The 16798-nt window shown below is 32.2% G+C and overlaps 1 long non-coding RNA gene and 1 pseudogene across 2 annotated transcripts in view; one reads left to right on the forward strand and one right to left on the reverse strand.

The window, feature by feature from the left end:
* Positions 1 to 10689: 10689 nt before the first annotated feature.
* The window catches only part of LOC145284478 (uncharacterized), a 50479-nt gene continuing 44370 nt past the window's right edge, over positions 10690 to 16798 (forward strand). The window contains exon 1 of one of the 2 annotated variants that reach the window (XR_013868844.1): positions 10690 to 10966. This is a non-coding gene — a long non-coding RNA (uncharacterized LOC145284478). The remainder of the gene's footprint in view (positions 10967 to 16798) is intronic. The other variant, XR_013868842.1, reaches the window with a different exon arrangement.
* On the reverse strand, positions 13512 to 13629 carry LOC145285465 (5S ribosomal RNA; annotated as a pseudogene).

The following is a 16798-nucleotide window of genomic DNA, read 5'->3' on the forward strand; positions in this document are numbered from 1 at the left end:
TATTTATTTATTTATTTATTTATTTTTTTTGCGAATCAGTCCACTGGGCAAATTATTCCTTGTAATATATAATAATCAATAGAGGATTGATTCTATAATACATACGTAATGTGTATAAATTAAAATATTATGTTTAAGCGTATTGTACGACCAAACAACGCCGGGCGGCCAGCTAGTATATATATATATATATATATATATATATATATATATATATATATATATATATATATATATATATATATATACTGTATTAACAAAACCAAGACTTCAAAAAAGCAATTGGTAGCAACAAAAAGTGTATTTCATTGTAAGTTACAATACCGGTTGGACAATTTCAAGCATTATGTCGTTTGAAAATCTTCACATAACCAGCCTTTCTTCAGACTTCTTGAATAAAAAACACTTAACAATAGAACATTATTTACAGAAATGTCCCTTAAAGGAAATGAAACATGCGAAAACATTTATCCTGGACGCATCCTTAGTCAAGAGCTTATTTAAATATTAATACATCACCTAATTTCGTATCCTTATTTAAAAACCTGTCATAAGAAGTTTCCACAAAAACCCGTAGCCATTTAATATCTTTTAATAATACTATTCATTGATTTCCTAAATTAGTGTTCTATATTTCTTTATTTCACATAATTAATTCTTTTTAAAAAACGTTTTGAATTTTATTTTCATATTTATAATATGGCCAGAACAACCTAGCTATAACGTTACGGTTATTTTTAGTTTCATATTCGCCCAATGGTGGCTTCAATGTTTACAAAATATCGATTATCTTAAGACCAGTTTTAGGTTAATATTTTATTAAATAGGGAAACAAAGAATGACATTACCTTATATTTATTTAATCCTCATACAACGTTCCAAGTTAGGGAACCTATTCTATTTTTTATTATTTAATATTTTATTATTCTCTCTCGTTCTAATCTATTGTGGTTCTCGATAGTTGGGAAAACCTAACTACGAAGGTAGATAATCCATCACGTTATTGATTTTCTAAAAATTAGTTGAAAAATTATGTGGAAAACAGGTCGTCAGTACTTATAACAGTTAAAGGGAGACAACTGGGGCCGTTTGATGTTTCAAGTCTAGTAAATACTTAAAAGCGTCTATGATTTATTAATTAATTTAATTAAACAGATACAGAAAAAGCTATGATAGCTTATTTAGCAAATTAAGCATTTAAAGTATATTTTTAATCTTAAAGCTGACTATATACCCATGGGTTTAATCTACATCTGCCATCCATTCATAATTTACTGGGGTTACTGATTGCTCCAAAACCAAAATTACAATTCGTGTATTGTGTTCTTGGATACCTAAATAAAATAATATATATCCTCATAATAATTATTCTGACAACAAAACCAGCCAATAGCTACAAGTGTGTTCCACTCTGATGAAAAGGTGTTTATCCTTGCATTTTTGGATAAAAACATTTAGAACAAGAGTAAATCAACAAGCTTTAGATGTCAGAGAACAATATCAATTAATTTCCAATCCACTAATTGCTAATTTAATTTTTTAATAATTGCTAGTTTATTGTTAAGTTGTTTTATTGATCTGGAAACGGTACCACTTATTTCACCATCAATACTACTACAACTAAATACTAAAAAATGTTCGCGGTTATGGAACAATGTTTCTAATCTTTGTTGAGCTTTATACTTTATCTATATTTCTTCCCCAGTTTAGAATAATAGAAACTATAAATATATATATATATATATATATATATATATATATATATATATATATATATATATATATATATATATTGTATTTTCTGTACAGAAAGTTGTTAGATGAGACAAGTCATTGGTACCATCGGTTTCAAGCCTGATAATTAGGACTGTTTTAGATATCCATGCAAGCTCTGTTCAGTCAATACTCATATCTCAGATGAGTATTTGCAGAAGAGAGCTTGATATGGATATCTAAAACTGTCCTAATTATCAGGCTTAAAACCGACGGTACCAATGACTTGTCTCATGTAACAACTTTCTGTACACAAAATACAAAATATAAATACGCTCTTATTTTTCGGATTTTCCTTTTAATTGAGCCCCCTGCTGGATTTCTTTTTCCAAAAAAACTAATCATATATATATATATATATATATATATATATATATATATATATATATATATATATATATATATATATATATATATATATATATATATATATATATATTATAACGAGAGAGATAGAGAAAAAAACAGAAGGATACAGTACGGTAGGCACATTTAATGCTTATCACTACACCATATCATTTCCTTATATTATCTTTATGCATTTCTTTCGGCTTTTTTTTTTTCCTGGTATCACAAACTGAAAGAAAATGAATTTGATTATATTCTTTAATATCCACTTACGTCCTTCCTCTAAAAAAGGGCGCCATTAAAGTTAAAGCGCTCTACTTTATGGCAGATACTTAATGTTAATAGTTCTTCTTAGATCTCTCCTTTGCATCCTAAGTTGTTATTCAAAGCAAGTTGGCCCCCATCAGCCCCTAATCACTATTCGGTTATCTCACATGGTTGACGTCAAACGGACAGAGGATAATTTTCTCCTGCCTAACCCAGAAAGAAAGGGAAGTAAAATGGAGATGGCCAGTACCCTCTGATCTGGATATTCAATAAAGTACATAAAAATCACACTTTTCTGTCTCTTGATTTATTTATGCCTGAATCGATATCTCGATAAAATATAATGCAAAACAAAAGAAATTTGTATAATCCTATTCCAATATTGATATAAATATTTGCTTTTAATATTTTTTTCAATTAAATATTTAAAAAAAAAAAAGTGTTTCATTTTATGTTTCCCGCTTTTTTTTTCTTTTTTTTTTCTTTACATTTTCTTTTTCCAGTAATTTCAGATTCTGTTAAGCATCACATCTTGAATGTTATTCTTTGTGCTGATAAAATGATGACTTAAAACAGCTTTTTATTTTTTTTATTTTTTATTTAATTTTATTTAATTTTATTAAGCACAAACTAACAATAACCAGGTGGTGGGTTTCTTTATAATTTCCTTGAGAACTTGGATGTGTAATGCTGAACCTTTGTACCATTTGAAACTTCTTACTAAAGTTCAGAAACGTATCCAGCGTTTAGTTGATCCCACCCTTTCTTCTTCTTCTTCTTCTTCTCTCTCTCTCTCTCTCTCTCTCTCTCTCTTTTTCCCCAGAAACATTTGCGGAACCACAGTTCTTATTGGGATATACTTAAACGGCGTTGGCTAAATAAGACAGTTCTTTTCTTATGAATAAAGTAGAAAACTACCTGTCCCAGGATGGGTAAAATTAGATCTCTGAACAGAAAATCTTTGCACGATTTTATGTTCCCCTACATAATTTTTTTTTTAAATTAAGATCTAATACTAAATAGAATGCATATAATCCTTAATCCAATTTTAATCAGAATACGTAATTATGAAATTTTCATTGTCTAAATGTCTAAAATTCAAGGCCTAAGCACAAAGGGTCTTTGAAAAAATGAAATTCAGAAAATCCTGCTTAATTTACCTGACTGATTAAATTAAAATTTAATGCATATCTGAAATATTTGAATTTTTAAATAGAAGGTTATACCTCCCTAAAATCCCTTTAAAATACTAAATAATAAAGAAACTGAAATTTGTGAAATATTTATTTATTGATATCTAATAGCTTTTGTTAATGCATCATGAAAAACAAAAGTATATGAATCTAAATTAAATTAAACATAGCTCACATTACCACCTTTACGCTTAGTAGCTATGTCCCAAAATTTATAATACTCAATTAATTCAGCTCGGAATAAATCATATGCATACAAATATATAAACATATATGCATACCTAACTTCATATAGATAGAGAGCTATATAACACATTAAAATATGTTATTTCAAACCATTTGAAACATAGCAGCAAGTTTTAGTCTCTCTTCCATCAAGGCCAGAGATTTTGGGAAATATATATATATATATATATATATATATATATATATATATATATATATATATATATATGCATAATTGTGCAATTTTGTCCAATTGTTTTGGAGCCTATAAATGTTTATTGTTTTGGTATCAGCAGAAATATTATTAACGTTATTGTGTTATAACAAATATAGCATCTCAAGGGTGCTTTCTACCACTTAGTTCACTTTTTGTTTTTGCTTGATAATGAGTCGCCATTTATCAAGGTCGAAAGTTGCTCGAGGATAAGTTGAAGAAAATCATGAGAGGATTGAAAACGATGACTTGTATTTTATAATTACATTTGTTAAAACATATTTTTCAACCCATCCCACCTCAAGGGCGCATTGATTTTTTGTTTGTTTGTTTTTACAAGGGGATTACCACTTATCAAAGCCCAACAATCACTCAAAGGTAAAAGTTAACGCCGGTGAGACGACCCCGTGATGTTCATTGATGGTGGAAATTGGTAGGGTTTGATTATTTGAGAGGACGGCTTCATAAGAACTTTACTTTACATTTGAGTTAAAAACGACCATGTTATATTCAGCTGAGAAGCAGCCTCGCGATATTATGTTCCACAGACGAGCAGTTCTTGGAAATAAATTTTGTCGTGGAAGGTGTGTCTAATTTTAGGTACAGGTTGAGAGTAAGGGTAGTTATTGACGAGTGTTTGATCAAAATGTTGTAGGGAAGGGAGGACAAAAGATTGGAGCTCAGTCGAGCACCTGCAATGAAATAACATTGTTTTCTCTTTTTTTTTTTTTTAATAAAAAAGCAAAAGATTTGATGACTTTGGCCTGGTGCGTTTTTATTGTTCCAAAATAAAGTAGCTGTAATGTAATATTGTATATGTCTATTGTGATATTTATCAACATCACCATACAATATTTGACATGTTCAGTGAACAGAGGATTTTTATGAAGTTTATTTTTGTGGCAAAAATAAAGAAAAGCCAATAAATTATCCGCCTGCAAAGTAACATACGTTAACAAGCGTGCAATGAATTGCTCAGGAAATTTCAGTTCTGTCTGATTTGATGGCATATGCTCTCTTTCTCTTAATGGGGGGGGGTATTGATGTGAGAGTTTGAAGAAAGGTGGGAATAAATACAGTTGAAGAGAAGAAAGAGAGAGTGGTGGGAGGAGAAGTGTGGGAGAGACGAATGAGAAATAAAAGAAAAAAGTGGATAGAAAGGATAAAGGAAACAAAAATGGAAGAAGTCGAAAAAGAAAAAAATGGGGGAAAGATAGGAAATACTCTTTGCTCTTAATAGGGAATTGTATTGATGAGAGAGTTGGCGAAAGGTAGGAATTAATTGAGAGAGAGAGGGGGGGCGAGTAGAGGACTGGAAGAGATATACGTTGAATAGAAGAGAAAGGTAAATGGGTATAATATATAAAGAAAAGAAAAAATAGAAGGGATAGAAAAAGAACAAGAAAGAAAGGAATGAAAAAAAGGGAAAAAGAAAAGAAAAAAATGAACAGATGAAGAAAAAAGCGGATGTAAGATATAATTAAAATCAAAGAGAAAAAAGGAAAAAGAAAATAATGGAAAGAAACGAATAATAAAGAAAAAAGTAACTAAAACGCAAGTAAAGAATTTTTTATGATTAAAAATCGCTCTCGACAATTCATGAAGCCACTAAAGAGCTAACAAGATAGATGCCTACGAGCTTTAGTCTTGAAAAAACTAAGGCTATAGATAGATAGAAAACTAGTCTCTCTTTGATAGGGTCCATGAAAGAGTCTTCAATCTAATAGGTCCCACTTTGTCAACTAAGCTCTAACCCCTGTCTCATCACGACAATGTTGCATCCCTGTGCCTGTTTTACAAGTATTTTAATGGAATGTGATCTGATGAACTTGCTGCACTTGTGCCCACCTCGGCATCCATATCTCCGACAAACCCATTTAGCAAAAAAATCTCACCTCTTAGCAAAAAAAAAAAAAAATCTCACTGATTAGCAAAAAAATCTCACCGCTTAGCAACAAAATCCCACCCCTTCACTGCTGAGGTCCCTAAATGCCAAAAAGCTTTCTACTCTGATAGTTCCTTCCCTCAAACAGCTAGACTTCCCTTCCTGCTACCTGTTTCCCTGACTGTACTGATATGCAGAAGTTTAAATGTAACGTAAACCAACATCTTGTTAATCTTTTCTAGGCATGGTCCCAAATAGTAGCCCCTTACGTCCAAATGACGATATACCTTGTTAAGGGGTGAACGAAAAAAAAAAAGAAAAGGCAGTTAGCAGGAAGAGAGTTAGAACTAGAATAAGAATCTGTATTACAATGAGGTATGAAAATAGCGATAGCAGATTTTATTGAAGGGAGAATTGAATAAATAAAGTTGAAAATGGAGAAAGAAAGAGGAAGGAGAGAGAGAGAAAGGAAAGAGAGAGAGAGAGAGGAGGAAGGAAAAAGAGAGAGGAAGAAGAGGAGTGAAAGAGATAAATGATGAATAGAAGAGTAAGTGAGTAGAAAAAGTAAGGAAACAAAATAGGAATCGAAAAAAAAAGGAAAAGAAAAAGAGAAAAATGAAGTAAAAAGAAAATTAAAAAATAAATAAAAAAAAGAAAATATAATCAAAATTAAAGAAAGAAAATAAAAAAAAAAAGAAAAGAAAATAACCAAAGGAAAGAATTTGCAATATTTTTTGTTATAACTGTACTGGACAGAATCATAAAGATTTGGACGATTCTATTTATAGCCAAGGGTGATAAGAACGAACAAATCAGATACCAGAATCGCTGTATAAAATATATTAAATCTCTTTCAATCTTTTCAGTCACAGTTTTTGGTCTTGACCACTGTTGACCCTGACTAAATTAATACTGGAATTCTTTACAATTCAAAGATTCTCTGACTAGATTGATGCTGCCAATTTTTGCTTGGGACAAATATATTTAATCTTCAAAATTGGATAATTTTCTTTTATCTACAATAATTATTTATTTTGCTATCCGTTTCTGGATCATTTTCCTATTACAAACATGGCTCTCCACTCCAGAAAGAATAATAAATAAATAAAAACAAATTTATTTACAAGAAGTAAAAGGAAAACAAGAAAAAGAAAAAAAAATCGCTCCAGACAGTACATGATAACACTTGATGTAAGGAGCAAACAAGAACGAAAGAATGTAAGGAGCAAACAAAGACAGGAGATAACTATTGGCCTTAAACTTGGAAAAAACACGTCTCAGAAATGAGGAAAACAGTCAGTAGGGAGTTTCTTGGAAATAATCTATTGGAATCGAAAGCTGTATTACAGTGAGATATCAAATAGCGAATTGATGAAGACGACTAGACAAATGAGTCAAACGAGCTGGAACAAATGAAGCAGGGAACAGATTAGACAATTCTGAAAACACATAATAGTATTTATAGAAAAGACTAAGACTAGCAGCATCACGTATGTGAGAGAGAATGCAGAGACGAACGGGTGGTGGACTATCAAATTACAGATATGTTTTTGCACCTTATCAAGAACCCTAAAATGAAACAGAGATTATCCAGCCCAAATATGACAGCAGTACTCCATACATAATCTGACAGTAGATTTGTATAGAGAATTGTCTCAGGTGTGAGAATGTGTTTCGAGCGTTAGAGAGAACCGACTTTACAGATTTCAACAAAAGGAAAGAGAAAATAAAAAGAACAAGCAAAGCATGCACAGTGAACGAGACATAAAAAAATGACTAAGTTCAGCATTTTCCCCCAACCCTTCCATTTAGCCCCAAAAGTCCCCAGGGGACGTTAAATCCTGGTAAAAATTAACAAACAGTGCAGTTTTAGGCCTTACTACATGCAAAAAATAAAAAATGACTAAGTCCATCATTTGCTTCCCTCCCATTTAGCCCCAAAAGTCCCCAAGGCCTTAACATATTTAAATTTGAGTTCAGCACCATGCAAAACTGCTAAATAGACATACGCAGAAAATTTTGGACAAATATGGTAAAATAGTCCCAAAAATGGAGTGTTTTTATTAGCCCTAAAAGGGCCCTGGGCCACACCAAAGAGTTATCGTGAAGTATAGAAAAACAAAATTATATAGAAATCAGTTAGTTACAACTTTTTAGAAAGGCGTCAATTTCTTTTAATAAGCACAAACGTGTCAATTTAATCCATTTTAACCCGAAAGGCACCCCTAGGGGATCAACCAGAGTTTTTCCCAGAAAATCCATTCTGTTACTTTTTTTATACATCTCATGTTTAATGTTGGTGCAAAATTTCAAAAACTTCCAAGGCGTAGTTATTGAGAAAAGTGCGGACGGACAACCAGATGAGGGTGAATTTACAGGTCCACCCTCCTTTTGTTGGGGGGACTAAAAAGAAAAGAAAAAAAATATAAACGGAAAATTTGATGCCAATTGCTCTTTTCTTAATGAGGAATTCTCTTGATGAGAGAGTCAGAGAAAGGCGAGAATATATAATGAGTCGAAGGAAAGAAAGAGAGCGGCAGAAATGATGACTAGAAGAGAAAGATAGGTAAGAAGAACAGAAAAAGGAACAAAGGAAATAAAAAGAGAGAAAAAATGAAAGAAAAAGAAAGAAAGAAAAAACAAATAAACAAGCAGAATACAAATATATCGTTATCATATTTGGTTTAACATTCGTTTTACATGCATTAGACGGCTTTAAAGAAATTGGCTTCCAAACTAATCTATTTCTGCCCAAGTATTTAGCTATCCCTCTTTCTCTCAAATCTGTTTATCATTCCGCCTATGTTTTCCTTTACTATCACACCATCAAAGTTTGCTGTTGTGCATAAATCTCCCTATATTGCCAAGAACTAATACTCCTCTGAGGTCATCAGAACTAATCCTGTCTTTAAAACTTACTTCACACATCCAGTATATCATTCTGCGGTCAGTATGGACTTCAAGGCTAACTGACAAATTGAAAGGGTAGTTCTTCAGAGCAGTGGTGGAGTCTGTCCTTGTTTACTGTGCTATAACCTAGACACTCACCAAAAGATTGGAAAGAAAGCTAGACGGCACGAAACCTGTATGCTACAGTGTTAAATATATTTTGTCAGCTCATCCCACGAAGCAGCAACTTTATGGCAACCTACCTGCCATATCTACTACCATCAGGGAGTGACGTCTACGATTTGCTGATCACTGCCAGAAGAGCAAGAAAGAGCTGGTGAGAAATGTATTGTTGTGGATACAATGTGATGGACGCACGAGCATAGGACAACCTAGATCCACATACATCCAGCAAATTGCACATGACACCAACTGCGATCCTGAAGATCTGATGTAGCTGATATAAGAGAGAGAGAGAGAGAGAGAGAGAGAGAGAGAGAGAGAGAGAGAGAGAGAGAAAGTTACATTGGTCTGAGCAAGGAGCTCAACCAGATAGATGGATAGATAACATTCTCATGTCATCTCTCTCCATGCAGCACATATCCTCAACCCACACTGGCCAGGTTTCATATTTCTCTATTTTCTTACACTTCTTGCACATAAACTGGTTATCCTCTCTTGATCTACCCGTACTTCCACTACACTTCTTGTGTACCCAATTGAGTTGCATCCAACTTCTTTTCCATAAATTGAGTAGGGAAACTTTCCTCTTTTTTTTTTTTTTTTTTTTTTTTTTTTTTTTTTTTTTGCAGAGAGTGCGTGGGGGGGGGATTACCAACCATTGATCATTACTTTGATCTTGGTAACATTCAGTCTAATACCTTTACATTCCATAGCATTTCTTTAAGTCTTTAAGTCTAAAAAGTACTAAAACATCAGCATGCAGCATCTCTTCTGAATAAATCATACAAAGCTCCTTGCTGAGAATGCTTCTACAACACAGCTGAAAAGCAATTGACTTGATACAGGACCCTGATGTACTTCTAATTAATATTAAAGAGGTCACTTCATATAAGCAAAAATATACAAAGGATAATGAAAAACAAACTGGGGAAAACAAGAGAAAAAGAAAAGAAAAAAAAGTATCGAAATAACGTGCAAAAAAAAAAAACGAAAAAATAAAAAATAAAAAAAAATGAAAACAAAAAACGGAAGATTTTTTTAAATAAAAGAAAAGAGAAAATGAAAAAGGAAGTCAAATAAAACTGAGGATAGAAAAACAAGTGAAGAAAAATGGAATATAAAAGTAAATAAAAAATTAAATTATTGCAATCAAAATGAAAGTCAAATAAAAATGAAAAAATAGAAATAAAAGTGAAGAAAAAAACAATGAAAAAAGAAAAATGAGAAATAATTTTTTTAAAAAGGAACAAAAAAAGGAAATAAAAATTAAATTATTGCAATCAGAATAAAAGAAGGATGAAAGAAAAAAATAACAAATTTAAAGGAAAATATTACTAAAAAAATGTAAATTGAAATTAAAAAAAAAATCAATAAAATTGGTCATTCCATTTATTTCCTTGTCTTTGATGATCCTTTATTCTGGAGATTAGATTAAATATTGTATTATTTATCAAGCAGAAATTTCCTTTACTCAACTTAAAATGTCAATTTGATTGAATTCTTAAAAAAAAAGTAAACAAAATATTCTGAAGATGTGCGTTTAATGATGAAAATTGCTGACTTCGTGTATTTAATAATTTTAGGCAGAAGAAATCGTAATGGATAAAGTACTAGATAAATTCAGTTGTAATCGACACTCTTCTGGAGGTTGAAGTTTCAATCCAAGTGGACACGATACTCATAATACAATTGCAAATTAGTTAAAACTTGTACCCAGTTACGGCTGATGTTACCTGATCATCTTGTTTGTTTTCTTGCACAATGGATGACACCATAAACGATGACGTCACAATGAGATAAAGTAATCGATTATGACGTCACAAAAAGATTGCATCATTCATTAAAACAGATGAGGGATAATCATGCACGGTGGATAATGTCACAAAATTGCTGATATCATCAATTAGATCAGAGGGAAAGAGAGAAAGAGAGATTGGAAGAAATCGTTTATTAAGTTTGATGAAGGGGTGAGATTTTGCTGATATTCAGGTTGGTTAGGACTATTTATGTTATCATTATGAAATGTCTAGATATGTTGCAGAATTTGGAGATGAGCATTGATAATTTTCATTATTAACTATTAACTATTTCTATAATGAGATATTTTTTGTTTTCCTTTCTATACAGATTCATGTTTTTTATTCCTTTAAACTTTCCAGTGTGAGACGTTTTCTTTCTCGCTTATTTCTTTGCTATTTTTTTAACTTGACAGATTCAATTGTTATTTTATATATTTGTATTTTCTCTGCAACGTCTTTCCCACAGCAGAGACGTTGCGAGCCTGTCTCTGCTCCATTATCATTTTCATGGCAAATGTTTGACTGAACTCCAATCTATGGTGTCCCCTTTGTCAAACTTTCACAAACATACACTCGACTAGCTACAACCACTGTATACGATTTCCCCCACTTTCTACCTGTGCCTAAATCTAAAAGCAGATTCCATGAACAAAGCTTCTTTCCCAGAACTTCCCACTTGTGGAACACTGTTCAACTGGCTTGCTTCCAGGTTGATTACAATATAGTAGCTTTCAAAGCCGTCCCCATAAATAATCAAATTCTACCCAATCTACACTATTAACGATTAATATACTACCACTTTACATTCATTAACCCTTAATCTTGACTGGATTTTAGACCTTGATAATTGATGACTCCCAACTAAAAAAAAAAATAAATAAAACTAGCAGGGCTACCCGGTATTGCACAAGAAAAAGTGTAACATAACTTCTGTCCATCTTTCTTTCTTTCCTTCTCTCTCTTCCTACCTCTTCTTTGTTCTTTGCCTAGTCTATTCCTCTCTCTGGACATACATACATAATTCAAGTCGGTATAATGGAAATAACTCTGTAAAAATAAAAAAAATCAGAGTTACTTCCTTTTACATGATGTCATTAATAACTAAGTGTCTCTCTTGATATAATAAATGGCCAGTTGACTCCCAAATAATGAGTCTTTTTCTTTTTTTAATTAATTTTAGATATTATACATATGGGGTTATGCTGATTAAAAAAAATACCAATTTTGTGAGTGTTTGTTGTGTAATTTTAAGTTTTAACTAGTATACAAACAGAAATTTGCACCTCATATAACAAATGAATATTAGTGTGAACACTGACCAAGGATAATTTTTAAGTCAATTTTGATGGAGAATATACACTCAACAAGATGCGTCTATTTTAATATACGCGTTTTGTAATAAAAATGTTAGTTCAAACACAATAACGGACACACAAAGCTTCTCAGAGAGATGTGAAGACATATTTGAATAGCGAATATTTCTTTTCTTTTTTTTTTTTTTTTTTTGGTCTTTTTTCCTTTTACATTTAAATTTTTATCCCAAGGTATAACTAACGGTCGTTTCGTTTAAAATCAATTAATTTTAAATCTTATCAAATTGAGAAAATCCAATTATTTTTCAGGGGAACCAACAACAACAACAACAAAAACATTTAACATTAAGAAAAGAAAAAGGCAAAGAAAAGAATAAAAGAAATCAATTTCTTGTCAAGCTCTAACTCAATTTTAAACTTTGTTTCTTCTTGCTCAATTTGTACGGGTTTTATTAGAAGGATAATTTGCGAAGCTGTGGTTTTAAAGAGAGCAGCAGAATCTGTCTACCGTCATTAAAAAATACATCGCTACAGAAATAATGCCCGATCGTTTTAGAGTTACTTCATACCGACATCAGACCAGCAGAGTGTAGGCCACTGTGTTAAGTTTGTTTTCTATAAGGTCTGACGCACGGTTCTGTGCAGTTCTAGGAGGTCTATCTTCTCAGGCTTTACCTTCTCGCCCTTTGAGATGGCGCTAGTTTATTCCTAATCACCATAAGAATGTTGACGGGATTGCTCATGCATTTTTTGGTCATCCAGAGTGCTTTTCCTCTAGAATGCTGGCTTTTCAAATTTCACTTCTCTGTGCTTTCCAACGTGAAAACGAGATAAATAAAACTACTTACTATTAGACTCCCCTCGACTTTTTGATGACACATCTTTTATGTCTTCAGTCAGTGAAGAAGAAATCATTATTTTTGTCCTAATCTAGAGTGCTCATTTCTAAGGGAGCTGAATGTTCTCCACATTAAAAATCAATCTTGTGTCTCATTCTGTCCTTGTGAGGAGATAGGTAAATAGAAAGTACTTTCAAATTTGAAATTCGTGTTGACACACCAGTGTTCATTAGATCACTGACGTTAAGCAATGTTGAACCTAGTCAGTACTAGATAGGTGACCATTTGAGAATACTAGATGCTGTATGCAGAAAGTAAGGTAAATTTTAATCTTTTTGGGCGACTTTGTACTCTTAATCCCTTTACATCTAGAATTCTATTGAAATCGAAATGATTAATCAATTAAACAAATCATCACCGCCGTTCAGTTTCAAAAGACAATGGATACCTCCTATAAGGGTAGCTAAGCATGTAATTATGAGGCTGAGGCAAGGGTTGCACAATCTCTAACCGGCACCATTTGAGTCCAATAGCAAGGAGAAGTTAAGAAGGCAACTGGAAACAACAGCGAGATAAGCATGAGCACATACAGCGCCTGGTATTCCCAAATGGTCACCCATTTTAGTACTGACCAGGCTCAACATTGCTTAATTCTGGTGATCTAATAGGAACCGGTGTATCAATGTGATTATGCTGTATAAAACAAATATTTCATTAGAATTGAATATGTTTGCCTCTATAAAAAAAGTTTTTAAATAAAATTTACGAAATAATGTTTTCAAGGATGTGACTAAGTTTCTCTATTAAAAATTTGCACTAACAACACAATCCACATAGATTTAGACTTTATAACAACGGTCAACCACATCGGACGTATAACTTTTCGGGTTAATACCATCATCAACAAAATGAAGAAAAATAAAAACGCCTAGTCTTCTTCTATGAATACGTTATCTTAAAAACTAGTCTCAGAAGAAATTATTTTAATCATTTTATAGAAAATTATCTTTAAGAAAATTAAAAGGAAAAATGTTGGTAAGAAAAAAATGAATAGAAAAAAAAATGAAACCAAAATGAAAGAAAATTTAAAGGAAAAAATAAAAGAAAAGAGAAAACTGAATAGAAATAAAGATACAAGAAAAGCAGAATGGAACTAAAAAAATTAATAAAGTGTAACAATAAAGTTTGAAAACTTGGAATAAAACGATAAAACTGTTTTTAGGACACGTTAAATTCATCCATCCATAACCTTGAGCCCCTGGAGGGGCATAGACCATTTACAACATTGCAGATGCTTTTGTAGCGAGGAGTTCGTTTTTCGGGGTGAGGGTGCTGGCCCCACGCTCATCCTTCCCAGAAGGTACATACAGCGCCTGGTATTCCCAAATACCAGAGTCAACGTTGTTTAACTTCAGTCATCTGGCGAGAACCGGTGTGTCAACGTGATTGTGCCGTATTTAGAACACGTTAAAGATGAAAAATATTTTATTAAAAGAAGGAAGAAAAATACTATCCAATTTCTTTTTTTTCTTCTTTTTTTAAAGTTGAAACATTTCTTATTAATTTCAGACCATATCATGTTAATCTTCAGAGAGCGAAAGAGTTCTATTGCCTGTTTTGTTGTTGTTGTTGTTGTTGTTGTTGTTGTTGTTGTTTTTTTTGGTTTTGTCCTTGTTTTATGTCCAAAGCGTGCTGTTGTTTTTTTTTTGTTTGTTTGTTTTTGAATAAATAGATAAAAATAAAGTTTCAATTTCTTTCTTTTTATGCTTTCAATTTTTACACATTCAAACATTTATTACATATTACCGTTTTCATCATTGTTTATAAGTTGTCTGTAAAATGGTATAAATAAAATTATTGTTCTTTTTTTTAATTCTGGAAGATTTACTTTTATGAATTTTCCCTCAATAACACAGAGCACTCCCACTGATATTACAATCTATTAGATGTAAGTCAACCAAAGATGGCTTTTCTGGGACTTTTTCCATATAATTTAATAACAAATATACTTTAATTTTGGGATTGAGTTAGGTTTTAAAATGAAACTATTTTAATTGTTCTATTCAGCTGTAATTTATAATTAATTAAACAAATATCTTAGCTGCGGATGTATTATGTATGTATGTATTTCTCGTACCCTCTTTATGTTTATTCAACCATTTTTTAATATTTGTTAATGTCTGTAAACATTTAGAGAAAGAAAGTCTCTTTTTCTGTAGCTAATTTAAATAGTATCATGGTACATACCACAAACACGAATGAAAATTAGATAGCAAAATAATAAATCGTTTTACTCCTATATTATACATGATGATATTATAGACGTAAAAAGGCTTAATATTTTTACTTTTTTACTACACAAAGAATTTCTTATCAGATATATATATATATATATATATATATATATATATATATATATATATATATATATTACAGTGATCACCACTTATCAAGGCCCGGAAGCCACTCAGGGATAAGGGTTATTGCAAGTACATTACGTTAGTGTGGAGATTTGATGAAGTGTTTACTTAAGGGGGCGGTTCATTAGGAATTTTTTAACATTGGACTTGAAGACATCCAAGTTGTAGTTCGGTGGGAAGCAGGCAGACGGAACAGAGTTCCACAGGCGTGCAGTTCTAAGAAAGAAGCTTTGTTCATGGAATCCGCGTTTTGATTTAGGCACAGATATAGAGTGGGGGAAATTTTTCACAGTGGATTCAGCTAGACGGGTGTTTTTCGTGAAAGATTGGCGAGGGGGGACCAGAGATTGGAGTTCAGACGAGCACCTGCCATGGAAATAACGATAAAACAAGGATAGGCTCGCAACGTCTTTTCTGTGGGAGAGAGGTTGCAGGGTAGAGAAAAAGGGTATCCCCCACTAAGCCACAAAGTCTATTTTGTACTCTGTCAAGGCAGGATAGGCTGTTTTTAGCAGCTCCTGCCCAGATATGGCAACAGTATTCCATCCAATTTATGAGTTTTTAATTGACATCAAAGTGCAATGAATAGTGGTTGTGGTTGTGACCTAACGGGTCACGGTTACATTTAATAATTCTATCAGTCTATTTGATGATATTGTGAAGATGAGGCATTGTTATTCTCTACATGCCTCAGAATTATTTTCATGTTTGTTTTTATGTTAACAACGTTTCCTCTGTTGTACTCTTCGACTTTTATCACATGTTTATTTTAATTGGGCTGGAAATTTCTGGAAGGTTAGTTCAATGATAGATTATGATTAGAAAACAATCTTTGATTGACTTACATTTAATAGATTGTAATATCAGTGTGAGTGCTCTGTAATTGAGGGAAAATTCAAAAGAGTAAATATATAAACGCAAAGCATGGTTCTTGCAAGATGATATCAGTAGTTCAAATATCCCAAACAATACAAAGTAGTTGTTTCTGTCGATAAAGATGAAGATGGACAATGCTATGTTCCATTGTAAGAATCCGTTTCAGACACCATATATGGAATTGGGTGATTCGATGCCATTACTAAGTTTTACTTCCAGGCAACAAAGTTCTGAAGACATAGACCTGCTATACTTTAATCTTAGTTTGTTATGCCAATAACTTATTATTCCAAATCCTATTTTTCAGTTTGTGAATTAGACTAAGCTAACTTGGTTGGTTGGTTGGTTGTTTTTGTTTTACGGCATATCAACCTTTTTCAGGTTATTTAATGCCGAATCTAGTTATTTTGAGGAACGATTTTTAATGGAGTATATTTTTTTTTTTAAGTCAGATTCTATTTAACTCATAGTTGGGACCCTAACAGGTACTATCACTCCGGGTCAGAGTGGACCTGCGAGCAATGGCAATTAAAGGGTGGCTCCACACTCCCCAAAAAACCTCACCATCGGATAT

The sequence above is a fragment of the Euprymna scolopes genome, chromosome 9 (assembly GCF_053919585.1).
Source record: "Euprymna scolopes isolate OS-2025 chromosome 9, ASM5391958v1, whole genome shotgun sequence".
NCBI lineage: Eukaryota > Metazoa > Mollusca > Cephalopoda > Sepiida > Sepiolidae > Euprymna > Euprymna scolopes.